Source organism: Bison bison, unplaced genomic scaffold (assembly GCF_000754665.1).
Source record: "Bison bison bison isolate TAMUID 2011002044 unplaced genomic scaffold, Bison_UMD1.0 scf7180017864518, whole genome shotgun sequence".
Taxonomy (NCBI): Eukaryota; Metazoa; Chordata; class Mammalia; order Artiodactyla; family Bovidae; genus Bison; species Bison bison.
This window is the reverse complement of record NW_011495071.1, coordinates 1,159,397-1,173,941: the sequence shown is the minus strand read 5'-3', so window position 1 is coordinate 1,173,941 and position 14,545 is coordinate 1,159,397. Positions and strand designations below refer to the sequence as shown.

The 14,545-nt window shown below is 39.8% G+C and overlaps 1 pseudogene; it reads left to right on the top strand.

Moving 5' to 3' along the window:
- LOC104981483 overlaps window positions 1-14,545 on the top strand; it is a 37,623-nt pseudogene that overhangs the window by 19,160 nt on the left and 3,918 nt on the right.

Sequence of the window (14,545 nt, the reverse complement as noted above, 5' to 3'; positions counted from 1 at the left end):
TCAGCTTTCTTCAGAGTCCAACTCTCACATCCATACATGACCACTGGAAAAACAATAGCCTTGACTAGATGGACCTTTGTTGGCAAAGTAATGTCTCTGGTTTTGAATATGCTATCTAGGTTGGTCATAACTTTCCTTCCAAGGAGTAAGCGTCTTTTAATTTCATGGCTGCAGTCACCATCTGCAGTGATTTTGGAGCCCAGAAAAATAAAGTCTGACACTGTTTCCACTGTTTCCCCATCTATTTCCCATGAAGTGATGGGACCGGATGCCATGATCTTCGTTTTCTGAATGTTGAGCTTTAAGCCAACTTTTTCACTCTCCTCTTTCACTTTCATCAAGAGGCTTTTTAGTTCCTCTTCACTTTCTGCCATAAGGGTGGTGTCATCTGCATATCTGAGGTTATTGATATTTCTCCTGGCAATCTTGAGTCCAGCTTGTGCTTCTTCCAATCCAACGTTAAGTTAAATAAGCAGGGTGACAATATACAGCCTTGACATACTCCTTTTCCTATTTGGAACCAGTCTGTTGTTCCATGTCCAGTTCTAACTGTTGCTTCCTGACCTACATACAAATTTCTCAAGAGGCAGATCAGGTGTTCTGGTATTCCCATCTCTTCCAGAATTTTCCACAGTTTCTTGTGATCCATACAGTCAAAGGCTTTGGCATAGTCAATAAAGCAGAAATAGATGTTTTTCTGGAACTCTATTGCTTTTCCATGACCCAGCGGATGTTGGCAATTTATGACAAAAAATTAAATGTAAACAAGAGAAAAGCTTTTTAGCAAACTTTAGAAATAATTATGGCTTAGTTTTTCCAGTTTTTTGGTAACTTGAAACTTTACAGTTTTGCTAAATTAAGTTAAATGATGAAAATTCATTGGCGGTATATATAATTTTAAATTAAGATAAAAGACTATAACACTGATTGCTAGGCAAGCCTAAGTTTACATTCTTTTGTATTGTTATTAAAATACTAAAGATGTTTGGGTTTATTAGACACATGTTTTGTACTACACTGAGGGGAAAAATGTATATATTTAGAGGTTATAGAATATGTTCATAAATTTGACAATCAGGTAATGCTGGTATTTACCTTTAAAATCTTTTACTGTCACTTTATGATTAAGTGACTAAGTACTGTCTCACTGTGACCTATGATCATATTTGACCAGTTTTGGGGGGTTTGTTTTTTGGGTTTTTTTTTGCAAACTTCCTCAAACCAAATTCTTAAATTATTTTGACCTCTGGTTAACTCTGGGTTGCTTCACAGGGCCACTGAAGTATCACAGAGAGAGAGAGAAACATTTAATTAATTGGGATTATTTAGTATGTTAATTTCCGTGGGAAGCAATGTCAAATGTGTGGTGACAAACATTCTTAGGTTTTGTTGTATGAGTAAATGTCATTAATATAGAAGTTCTAGAAATTATATAAAATTTCTAAAATTTGAATATGTCCTGGAATAATGTTATCAGTCATAATTTTATTTATCTCAAAATGTTGCATGTCTCAGCAACTTGGTTAAAATTTATCAATTGAACTGTAATTCGATCTTTAAACATGTCTTTTAAGTCTTTTATCATTCATAACTAGTTATTGCTTCACGCCAATGCCTTTGCAAAAGAAAATGCTTCATCTTCAAGATTCCTAGAAAGGGCTTTCTAACATATACAGATTTCTGATAACTTTCAGATCTGGGTGAGAAATTAAATAATTCTAATGGAAACAATAATGGTTTTGTGTTACTGTTAAAAAAAAAGATTAAAATCAAGGATTAGTTACATAGGACTGTGTAAACTGATGAATATAGTTATAATTTTTATGATTTTTATCTGAAATATTATGAGTTTTTATTGTGTTATCAGATATGAAGAAACCTTTCCCCTCAAGCTAATTATGGTTTATAGAAACTTGATAAATTATACTTTTGTAAATAGAATTGAAATATTTATCTTTTCTCTTTACCTGATCCCTCCAGAAATTGGAAACTCTTAAGTTACCAGCAGCCTTATCAGGCCAACTTTATTGCAACCAGAGTTATTTTGCAAACAAATAAGTCTTAATTTGGCTAGACTTGTTAAAAATGAGGATGACTCAAACAGAAAAGTTATATTTCAATAATATACTTTTGTTGATGCTGAAGTTTCACATATATTAAGGTTTTTTTTATCTATTGTCTATGTCCAAGATGATTTTTTGTTGCTATACCACATCACTGTAAAGTTTAACTGAATTTTTAATATTAAAATGATGTTCTAAGCATATTTCTGAGGCTGATCACAGTAATCTTTGGATAAAGGTCAGATGCCCCATGACTTGCAACCAGGGGATCATGCGTACTAGAAAACAAACGTAATTTAAAAGACTCTGTCTCCAACCTAGATGAAAAGACTCTTGTCAGGTACTCTAACTCATACACAATGAAGCTGAAGAGAACTGACTCTTGAACTCATATTTCCCACTTAAGAAGGGCTTCTAAACTAGACTGGTCTGTTGAAAGAACTGCTGACCTCAAACTATACCCAAATCAGGACAAGAAGATGAGAGCAATGGTAGGCAGCTGGCCCAAGAATCCAGATCAGGCCTGTAAGACCTATCCTACTAATTCAACTGAATTGTTTACCAAATTTTTATCTCCTTATCAAGGTGGAAAGTTATTGTACTCAGTTCAGTTCAGTCGCAAAGAGTTGGACATGGCTGAGCGTGTCCAGCTCTTTGCGACCCCATGGACTGCATCACACCAGACTTCCCTGTCCATCACCAACTCCTGGAGGTTGCTCAAACTCATGTCCATTGAGTCAGTGATGCCATTCAACTATCTCATCCTCTGTCATCCCCTTCTCCTCCCACCTTTAATCTTTCCCAGCATCATGGCCTTTTTCAATGAGTCAGTTCTTCACATCAGGTGGCCAAAGTATTGAAGCTTCAGCTTCAGCATCCATCCTTCCAATGAATATTCAGGACTGATTTCCTTTAGAATTGATTGGTTTGATCTCCTTGCAGTCCAAGGGACTCTCAAGAGTCTTCTCCAACACCACAGTTCAAAAGCATCAATTTTTAGGCGTTCAGCTTTCTTTATGGTACAACTCTCACATCCATACATGACTACTGGAAAAACCACAGCCATAGCTTTGACTAGACGGACCTTTGTTGGCAAAGTAATGTCTCTACTTTTTAATATGCTATCTAGGTTGGTCATAGCTTTCTTCCAAGGAGCAAGCATCTTTTAGTTTCATGGCTGCTGTCACCATCTGCAGTGATTTTGGAGCCCAAGAAAATAAAGTCTGTCACTGTTTCTATTGTTTCCCCATCTATTTGCCATGAAATGATGGGACCAGATGCCATGATCTTTGTTTTTTGAATGTTGAGTTTTAAGCCAGCTTTTTCACTCTCCTCTTTCAATTTCATCAAGAGGCTCTTGTGTTCCTCTTCGCTTTCTGTCTTAAGAGTGGTATCATCTGCTTATCTGAGGTTATTGATATTTCTCCCAGCAATCTTGATTTCAGCTTGGGCAACATCCAGCCAGGCATTTTGCATGATGTAATCTGCATATAAGTTAAAAAAAAGCAGGATGACAATATATAGCCTTGAAGAACTCCTTTTCCAGTTTGGAACCAGTATGTTGTTCCATGTCCAGTTCTAACTGTTGCTTCTTGACCTGCATACAGTTTCTCAGGAGGCAGGTAAGTTTGTCTGGTAGTCTCATCTCTTTCAGAGTTTTCCACAGTTTGTTGTGATGCATACAGTCAAAGGCTTTGGCATAGTCAATAAAGCAGAAGTACATGTTTTTCTGGAATTCTCTTGCTTTTTCTATGATCCAACAGATGTTGGCAATTTGATCTCTGGCTCCTCTGACTTTTCTAAATCAAGCTTGAACATCTGAAAGTTCATGTTTCACGTACTGTTGAAGCCTGGCTTGGAGAATTTTGAGCATTACTTTGCTAGCGTGTGAAATGAGTGAAATTGTGCGATAGCTTGAACATTCTTTGGCATTGCCTTTCTTCAAGAGTGGAATGAAAACTGACATTTTCCAGTCCTGTGGCCACTGCTGAGTTTTCCAAATTTGCTGACATATTGAGTGCAGCACTTTCACAGCATCATCTTTCAGGATTTGAAACAGCTCAGCTGGAATTCCATCACCTCCACTAGCTTTGTTCATAGTGATGCTTCCTAAGGCCCACTTGACTTCACATTCCAGGATGTCTTCCATTTCGCCTTTTTGTGTCTAGGTGAGTGATCACACCATCATGGTTATCTGGGTCATAAAAATCTTTTTTGTACAGTTCTGTGTATTCTTGCCACCTCTTCTTAATATATTCTGCTTCCATTAGGTCTATACTGTTTCTGTCTGTTATTGTGCCCATCTTTGTATGAAATATTCACTTGATAGCTCTAATTTTCTTGAAGAGATCTCTAGTCTTTCCCATTCCATTGTTTTCCTCTATTTCTTTGCAATGACCACTGCTGCTGCTGCTGCTAAGTCGCTGCAGTCGTGTCCAATCCTGTGCGACCCCATAGACAACAGCCCACCAGGCTCCTCTGTCCCTGGGATTCTCCAGGCAAGAACACTGGAGTGGGTTGCCATTTCCTTCTCCAATGCATGAGAGTGAAAACTGAAAGTAAAGTAGCTCAGTCCTGTCCAACTCTTTGTGACCCCATGGACTGTAACCCACCAGGCTCCTCCGTCCATGGAATTTTCCAGGCAAAAGTACTGAGGAAGGCTTTATTACTTCTCCTTGATATTCTTTGGAACTCTGCATTCAGATGGGTATAGCTTTCCTTTTCTCCTTTGCCTTTAGCTTCTCTTCTTTTCTCAGCTATTTATAAAGCCTCCTCAGACAACCATTTTGCCTTTTTGCATTTTTTTTCTTGGGGATGGTCTTGATCACCACCTCCTGCACAATGTCATGAACCTCTGTCCATAGTTCTTAAGGCACTGTTACTTCTAACCAAATTTTTTATCCAATGTTCAAGATGGGAAAAAACTCTCTAGTGAAGTTTTTACAGGCTATGACTACTTATGACATGTATCACTGCTTACTTAAAGTCTACTGTTAGAAGCATATGTACAGTGTTTGTGTCACAATTTGGTAACTGATAAAACATATAGCCTATAAAATGTTTCCCCATTAGCATACCTCTGTGTTTGTTCACTGTCTGGATTAATTTTCCCCAACATAGGTGACTAGGCAAATGTTTATAAACAAAAAACAAGGCTTAACACCAAGAGACATTATGGACCCAAAGCAGGTAACAACCACTCTGGCATTGAGGGACAATTACTTTGATTATTAGTGCTCCCCATTGAAAGATTTGCAATCAAAAGGAAAAATGGTAGAGGAAATTTTCACATATTGAGATATGGGTAAGTCATTTTGGCTTATACATCATTTAACTTAACATTTATGCTCACCAGGCAGCATGTTTTGTGGCCTATTAAACATGCATTGTACATTTGCTTTAACCATCGAAGAAAAAATGTATTTTTTAAAATCAAAAAGGAATAATTGTGGTCCAGGCATCCAAAACAGAGCTGAGTGGCTATTATGGACATTGTTTCAGATACTTTACTGTATTACTGAGAAACTGAATTTTCTGAACTGTACCAGACTCAAGGATACCACAACCCACTTTCAAAACAGTACCTTCAAACAGCTGCCAAATGCATCCTTATGGTCTCAAGGTCTTATAACAACTGTGAAACTCTTTAGGAATGGTAAAACAAATGAGATAGTTCAAGCAGTAGTCTTCCAGCAGAAGGCACTAGATTCTTTTTTCTTTTTACCAGAATAATACTATATGATAAAATTGCTTTAAATTATATTTTAGCAAAAGAAAAAAAATGATGAAACAAAAAGACATATGTATAGTAGCCAATAGCTTCTGTTATGTATATATTAATACCCCTGTAGGAACCCAAGTAAATGGAATAATTCAAAAGACCACTTGGTTACAAAATGTACGTAAAGAGAACCCACTCAAGAATTTATTTTCCTGGTTGCCACCTGGAATAGGAGGTTTCTTTCAAGGAATATTACAATGGTAAATTTTCATCATTATCCTCATTGTAGTATATCTACTAATTTTCCTTTTTAAATATTTTTATTTTTATATAGTTTTTAAAAGTCATGTTCCATTCTCAGTTGTTACAAAATATTGGCTATATTCCCCATATAGTACAATACTTCCCTGTAGCTTGTCTTTAAAAAAAAAAACAAAAACAACTTTTTATTTTCTGTTGGAGTATAGCTGATTAACAATGCCAGGTGGATAGCAAAGGGACTCAACCATACATATACTGGTATCAATTCTCCCCTAAACTCCCCTCCCGTTTAGGCTGCCATGTAACGTTGCAGAGTTCCCTGTCCTTATGCTATTTGTATTAATTTTCAAATGTTTACCCAAGTGCTATGACAAAGCAATCAAAGACTGAGGTTCTGTTTTCATCATACAGAATACTAAGGCTAAGCCTGGACTCAAGAATTCTTTAAAATGAAAATCTATGACATTCTCTCCTCTAATACTAAAAAATTGACTTTGCCCCCATTCAGCCGGAAGTAGCTGAGAGGTCATCACACCTGTTCCCATAAACCACTACATTATTTATTGGACATCCCATGGCCCCAAGAAGAGAAGAAAAAAATTTTTAAATAAAGAGATTAACTGAGATTAGTAGGGCAACGCAAGCCAGCCTCCACTGAGCATGCCAGAGAAACAAGCAGGTGAGATCTCTGCCCTCAAGAAACGTAGTCAGGGAATTAGTCATTTGGGGGATATTAATAAGCACCACAATGTGCATTGTACTTGGTGCTTGGAATACAAAGATGAACTAGACACAGAACCTGCTTTTAAGAAACCTGTCTCTACGAGAAATATATATAGTTGAAGAATGTTAAAAGCAAAGAAACAAAACAATATAAACTGGATCTAAATAAGCCAATATCATTCATTAATTTAGTACCTTTAGCTTTTAAAATTGTTATGCTTGTTTGTTTTAATTAGGCAGGCTATTTCTTGAAACTGAAGAAAAGCAATTGCTTCACTTTTTTTTACCTTAATGGTAATCTCAATAAATAACTATTGCTGTTATTCGTGCTCTTACAGAGTTTCAGTTATTTATGCTGACAGTAAGCGTCAGATGCAGCAATAGTTCACTAAACACACACTCAAAAATGTTTACCAATGATGATGGCAGAAACAGGGAAGTCCAGTTAGGTAAGATTAATCAGAGAACTCTTCCTGGAATAGATGATTTTTAATTAGACTTAAAGTAAAATACTTGTTTTGGTAGAGAAAAAGAGGAAACAATTATTACATACTGCCAGCTTCTCAAAAATGTCATCACATGGGCTTTGTTTAATTTTCTTACGGTAAGAAGAATAAGACCATAGAGGGAAAAACTGTATTTAGTAGAAAACTGCACTGTCTTGTTTTATTGAGGCTTAATTGATATACAACATTATATTAGTTTCGGACATAAAATACAATGATTCACTACTTGTATATATTGAGAAATGATCACACAATAAAGCTAGATAACATCTGTCACCACACATAGTTACAGAATTTTTTTCCTGTGGTGAGAACGTTTAAGATTTCTCTTAGCAACTTCCAAATATGTGATACGGTGTTATTAACTACAGTTGCTGTGCTATACATTACACCCCATGACTTATTTCGCTTATAACTTGACATTTGTACCTTCTGACCCCCTTCCCCTATTTTGCCCACACCACCCCCATCTCTGGCAACTGCCAATCTTTTCCCTGTATCTATGAACTTAGATTTTCTTATTGTTTGTTTTTAGACTCCACATATAAAGAGGTCATACCGTATTTGTCTTTCCCTGTCTGACTTATTTAATTTAGCATAATGCCATCAAGGTCCATCCATGTGGCCCCAAATGCAAGATTTCATTCTTTTTAATGGCCAAATAATTTCCCATTGTAACATATATACCACATCTTTTTTATCCATTCATCCCCTGATGGACACTTAGCTTGTTTCCATATCAAACTGCATTGCCTTAAGGAGACCGCTAGGTATATGATTCCAGTTCTATGGGAGCTATTTTGCCACTTTGTAAGCTGTACATACTGATAGCAACACAAAATAATTCTTGTCTTTGAACATGCATATTCTGTCCTGTCCAGTGGAAGAGCAATTTACTTCCCTCCTCCCTTCCAGAAAAACAACTTTGCTACTATTTGTACATTTATTTCAACATTCTTGATCTAAAAATGGCCTATGGTTGTCCGTAGGGGTGGAGGAAAATGAAGGGTAGGGATAGTTTGGGAGTTTGGGATGGGCATGTATACGCTGCTATATTTAAAATGGATAACCAGAAAGGACCTACCACATAGCACATGGGACTCTGCTCAATGTTATGCGGCAGCCTGGTTGGGAGGGGAGTTTGAGGGAGAATGGGTACATGTCTCTGTATGGCTGAGTCCCTTTGCTCTTTACCTGAAACTACCACAACATTGTTAATCAACTATACCCCAATACAAAATAAAAAGTGAAAAAAAATTTTTTTTTAAATAAAAATGGTCTGTCCTTTGAGCCAGTTGCTACCTCTTTCTGGTTCCCACACTGATTAATGAAGAGGATAAAGTTTTTAATATGTATTCATTTTTGTATCTGTAGGAGCCATTCAATATTTAGTTATTTATTTATGTGCGTCAGGTCTTAGCTGAAGCATGTAGGATTTTCACTGAGGCATGAGGGGTCTTTCAGTGCAGCGTGTGGGCTTCCGTCTAGCTGTGGTACCGGCTCTAGAGTGTGCAGGCTATGATTCTAATGCATGGGCTTTTAGTTGCCCCACCAGCGATCAGACCCGCAGTGGAAGGCAGATTCTTAACCCCTGGACTACCAGGGAAGTCCCAATTTTACCTTATGCTGCAAGTTAATCTTTTAACAGGATAAAAGAGAGACAGGCAAAATAAGAAAGTGAAAAAAAATTGAGGGGGAAAAGAAGAGACAAAGTGGGAAAAAAAGATAAGGCAGCAGCTCTCTTGTAAAGTCTGAGATGAATTAATTAGAAGTCAGTCCTTCTGGAGGGGAGAGTCCACAAGATGTAAATTTTTCTTTCTTCACATCTGTTGTTCCTTTGAGTTGTGGCATTAGTATATGTTGCCAAAGTATAATTAAAACAAAATTTTCTCACAACCCAGAAAACCTCTCCACAAAGGGAGAAAAAGAAAATATTTTCACTATTGAATAAGCATTAAACAAAAATGTGATGCACACCCTAGGGAATCTGCTAAAAGATTATGAAGACAGAAAGAAATCTCACCATCACATACATGTTCTCAGGATAAGCAATAGTGTTAATGATTTTAAAAAGATAAGCAATAACCAGTCTTTAGTAAGAGGACTCAAAGAGAGCACCCTTTGCTACACATAGTTCGTCTTCAATTCACCTGATAATTGAGGTGACCATCTATATTAGCTAATTGGTTTTATATAAAGAAAAAGCAACCTCTATCTTTATGACAGGAGGTATTTTTGCAACTGGGAGGGAGATGCCCACAGAAGTCAGGTTCTTACTGGAAATAGAAACTGGAATAGGGAAATGAAAACGTGGATGTTTACATTTCAAAGGCATGGCCCCAAGCCCTTGAGAAAGACACCCCTGGGTCATAAACGTGGCAAAAGACTTATGTAACTTTTAAAAGTGTTTGCATATATTTCAGAGAGACAGAGAAAGAACTTACCAATTTTCTAAAGTAAATGCTCTAAGAAAAGGGAGGAGGGACATCTGCCCGTATTTTTCACAAGGAGAATGAGGCATCATTTAAAATGTTTATTTGTCCTTATATGTGTAAATCCTATCTAACTGCACAGTTGGAGTGAACAACGCCCTCCCCTTAAAATCCAATTCTCACCCTCCCAAATGCAAGTCTAGTTCAGTCTCCCCAATGCCTTCTGCTTCCCATAAGGGTTCAGGAACCCTGTGCAAAGACAGTGTACGAAGAGAGGGAAGGAGAGACGGAAACTCTCTCGACATTAGCAGCTGGAGGGTTCCTCTGTCACCAGCAGATCAGCTGACTCTGGAAGGGTTCCTCTGGGAGCTAGTCATACCGATGCCGCGAGGAAGGTCTGTGGGACTTTCCATCCGCCACTGCAGTCTAGACTGGAGTTCCTAGAGAGAGGGCGAGCTCCTGCCTCCGTGTGCAGTTCACTCAGAGGTTCGCCAGATGACAGCTGTTTTGGGGCAACTACTTCCCGGGAGGCAAACCTGACCCCAGAAAAAATTGATGAGGCCAGTTTCCAGGACTGGCCTCATCAATTTCACCTCCTCACTCCACCAGCACTGAGGCCAGCACACTAGTTCCGTCTCCAGCCATCACGGTTATTTTATAGCAGGGAACTGGAAATTTGGGCCTTAGCTGCCACCAAGTCTTAAAGTCAGCCATACCGTTTCCTTCCCACTGCACTCCCTAACCTTGAACACTGGGGCAAAGTTTGGACTCTTGGTGCTTATCCTGAGTTCCACATATAAATTTTCCACCCCCCACCCCCGACCCCAGAACCAGGCACACTAAGGAAATTGCAAGAGGGGAGGGAAGATGTTGTTATAAACTCTCTCCCTTGAGCAATGGAGAAAGAAGTCACAATTCCATAGTCAGGGAAGGCCAGTCAAGTGATTTCTTTGGGTAATTTCTGCTGTAAGTGGTTAACTGCCTCCATTAGAGTCAAGAAGCTGCAGAAAATCTCAAATTTCTGCCCTTAGAACTTGAGAAATAACATTTCTGTGTCCCCAGTGCAAAAATTCAGGTTTGAAATTAAAGCTGACTCTTCCTTTGCAATGAAGAAAAGAAATAAGGTAGCTTTTAACTTTTCTGAGAGCTTGAGAGAGGTAATCAGATTCCAAACTAGTCCTACTGACGTTCAAAGCAGTCACGCCAAATCTTACCAGATCCTCATATTTTTTCTGAGAGCACAGGACTGCTTCATTCCAAAGCACTCCCAAGTTAGAACGAAACAGCATTCAGTTTTTGCTATGGTTCTGAGTCATTTTCTTAATCATCTCTCCTTATAATTGGATGCTCTCTGCTCAGGCACTCAGTTGTGTCAAACTCTTTGCAGCCCCAGGAACTGGAGCCTGCCAGGCTCCTCATGAAATTCTCCAGGCAAGAATACTGGAATGGGTTGCCAGGCCCTCCTCCAGGGGCTCTTCCTGACCTAAGGATCAAACCTGCTTCTCTTAAACATTTCCTGCATTGGCAAGAAGGGTTTTTTTTTTTAACCACTAGCACCACCTGGGAAGCCCATAAATGGATATTACAATATTCCTAATAATTCATAATTTTAAAAGCTTATAAAGAAAAAGTTCAAATTAAAATGGATTAACTACTGATTATCCAAATAGCTACAGCTATCACTGAGGTATTTTCAGATCACTTCTTCGTTAGCTCTGCCTCGCAGCTGCTGAATTGAGCAAGAGGTGTGGGGACTTCCATCCAGTTTCAAGGGGATCTGCAGAGAAAGTTATATTCAGATGAAGCAGCTCCACTGCCCTTGTGACTAATCTTTGTTCATCAGTTTCATGGGCTCTGCTGACTCACTTCTCTATTCAAGATGTTTATTGCCCAGGAAATAACACTTACGCCATCAGAATCCATTTCCACTTTGAAGGATGCCAATGTGACAAAGCAGCACGGGAAAAGGCTCGACTCCTTATGTGTGAGTTACAACACAAGTGTCAGCAAAGAAGAAGAAAGTTTTACCTTTTACAGGAATCCTTTGTTTATTGGCCAATGTTGAGAAGTAAAGCAGGAACAGGAGACTGCCCAGACTGGGCTCCCCTGTTTGTGTAAGCCTTGATAGATCACCAAGGGTCACAGATTATAGGCTTCACATTCAAGGATCAGGTCCTTATAGCTGTCCAGTTATCCAGTAGAGGTCAAGTTTAAGTTTTCTCTTAAGTGCTCTTAAGAGACTAATTTATAAGCTAAAATGCCAATTTATTCAGTTGTCATGCACACACATACACACAATAAAACTGTCAAATCGGAAAAGTGCCAAGTGTCCATTAGTCAATATATCCACTTCTCAGTTTTAAAAAGATCTATTTAAAAACCAAACCATTACCAGAAGTTTACTTTTGACTACAGTATCCTGTCTATTGTGTTACGGGTGTCCCAGTTTAGCCTGTGAGCTGCTGGAGATCATGAGCTGTGTCTCTTTGGTCTTTATAATCTCAGGGCCCAGCGCAGTACCTGGTACACAGTAGACACTGACATATTTTTTTACATACAAGCAAGTGAATAATAATGATTTGTGTGAAATTTCTCTGCAAATTGCAAGGCACTGTCTAAACGGAACGGTGACTATGAATAAGGACTTGCAATCATTAAGCTACAATAGCCTAATGTGCCCATCTTCACGGTAGGAGCAATGAAGTGTGAAGGCAAACACTGGGAAGCAAGGGAAGATGTACATATATAAAAGCAAAATTAATGTAATAACGCCAATTAATGTTTTGAGATAACATTTAAGAGATATGAAGTACAGGACATTAGGTTTTAAACGCCTTTTTTTTCTTGGCTGCACTGTGTCCCTGTTGTGGTATGCAGGCTCCCTAGCTGTGAGTTGCAGGCTTCAGAGTACGGGGTCTCAGGAGTTGCAGTGAGAGGGCTTATCTAGTTGCAGCACTCCAGCTCTCAAGCTGTGGTGCCTGGGCTTTAACTCCTCCGCGGCATGTGGGATCTTAGTTTCCCCTCCAGGGATCGAACCCATGACCTTGCATTGGAAGGTGGATTCTTAACCACAGGACCCCCAGGGAAGTCCCTAAAAGCAATTTAATGACAAAAAATATAAAAGTGATCCAAAAGGAAATCAACCCTGAATATTCATTGGAAGGACTGGCGCTGAAGCTTCAAATCCCTGGCCACCTGATGCAAAGAGCTGAATCATTGGAAAAGACCCTAATGCTGGGAAAGATTGAAGGCAGGAGGAGAAGGGGATGACAGAAGATGGTGGGATGGCATCACCGACTCAGTAGACATGAATTTGAGCAAATTCCAAGAGACAGCGAAAGACAGAGGAGCCTGGCATGCTGCAGTTGATAGGGTCGCAGAGTCGGACAGGACTTAGTCACTGAACAACAATAATAAATAAGAATGAACTGATGTTAAGAGAGAGAAGGGAAACCCTAAAACTAGAACTTCAAAACTCCACATCATGGGTCTTCCAAGTCAGGAAACTTGCTCTGTATCTAATAGGAAACTGGGCAATGTCCTCAAAGGAGATTGTTTACAATTTTCTGTTCACATTTCTTTTACCTTGAAGGGTGTGAATAAGGAAAAACAAAAATGTGGGTCAGTCAATGGGTGACAAATTTTAAGAGAATATTGTCAGGATCAACCTATCTTAGGAAAAGATAGAGGTCAGACTGACTGTGTTTAAGTGAGATGTTGAGCATAGCTGGGAGAAAATGTACACTGAGTCAGAGATAACCAGTAGTGGTTAGGCCCCGATCCGGCCAAAAGAATATTTTGAATTATTAAATGTATTAGGCAAGACAAAGACGATAAATAAAAAGTTACTGAATTCCCTAAGCTTCTAAGTCATAGGGAAAAAAATAAATCAACGACAAATAAGCCTCTAATTTTGCTGTAACAGCCTTGAGGGAGAATGAGTAATAGTCATAGTTTGGGAACGAGAAGGAGGTGCCCTGCTCATAAACTTGGCAGAGCCACCACAGGATTGAGTCATTGTTCAGGAGACACAATTCATTATCAGCCATCGGCCACATCCATCTGCTTAGTGGAAGACTATGTAGACCGCAAGCAGGACAGCTGGTGGACAAAGGACAGTCCCTCTTCCTTCTCTATTTATAATATCCTGGTTTATTTTTAAGCGCAGGGTTGCTTTTTCCTTTTAATCTTTATATTTGGAAGATATCGAGATAGGTCAGGAAAGATTTAGATAAGCTAATGTTAAGTCCCTTAGCAAAAAATATTCCTTTCTTTCCTTTAGAAGGAGCAGTCTTCTTATTTCTTGTGCAGTTTCTCTCTCAAAGATCCAGCAGCCAAGGAGACACAGACATAAAGAACAGACCTTTGGAGCCTGATCCGGCCGCGGTGCGAGAGCCACGGCAGCCATTGGGCGGCGGCGGACCCCACTGCTCTCGCCTCGGGCGCCCCGGCCGTCCGGGCGGCCGCGAGGGGAGCCGCCGCCGCCGCCGCCGCCTCCGGCCCGTGGGGTGCCCCCGGGCGGCTGAGAGGCAGCCGGCCGCGACCCACGGCAGCGAGGCAGCAGCCCGCGGGGTCGGTGCCGCCCGCCCGGGAGCTCATTCAGCCGTCGGTGGCGAGCCGTCCCGGGCAGTGCACGGTGCGCGGCTGCGGCAAGATCCTGCCCAGCAGCCCCGTGCTCCACATGCACCCGGTCAAGAGCCACCGCCTGCAGCTCATATGTAACAGCCATCACCCACCTTCAGATCATCCCCTCACTGATTACTAAGGCAGACATTACATCTAAGCACAAAGGAAGCGGCCAGTCTGACGAGGGCTCTCTTAACTTTGTTGGCCTGAACC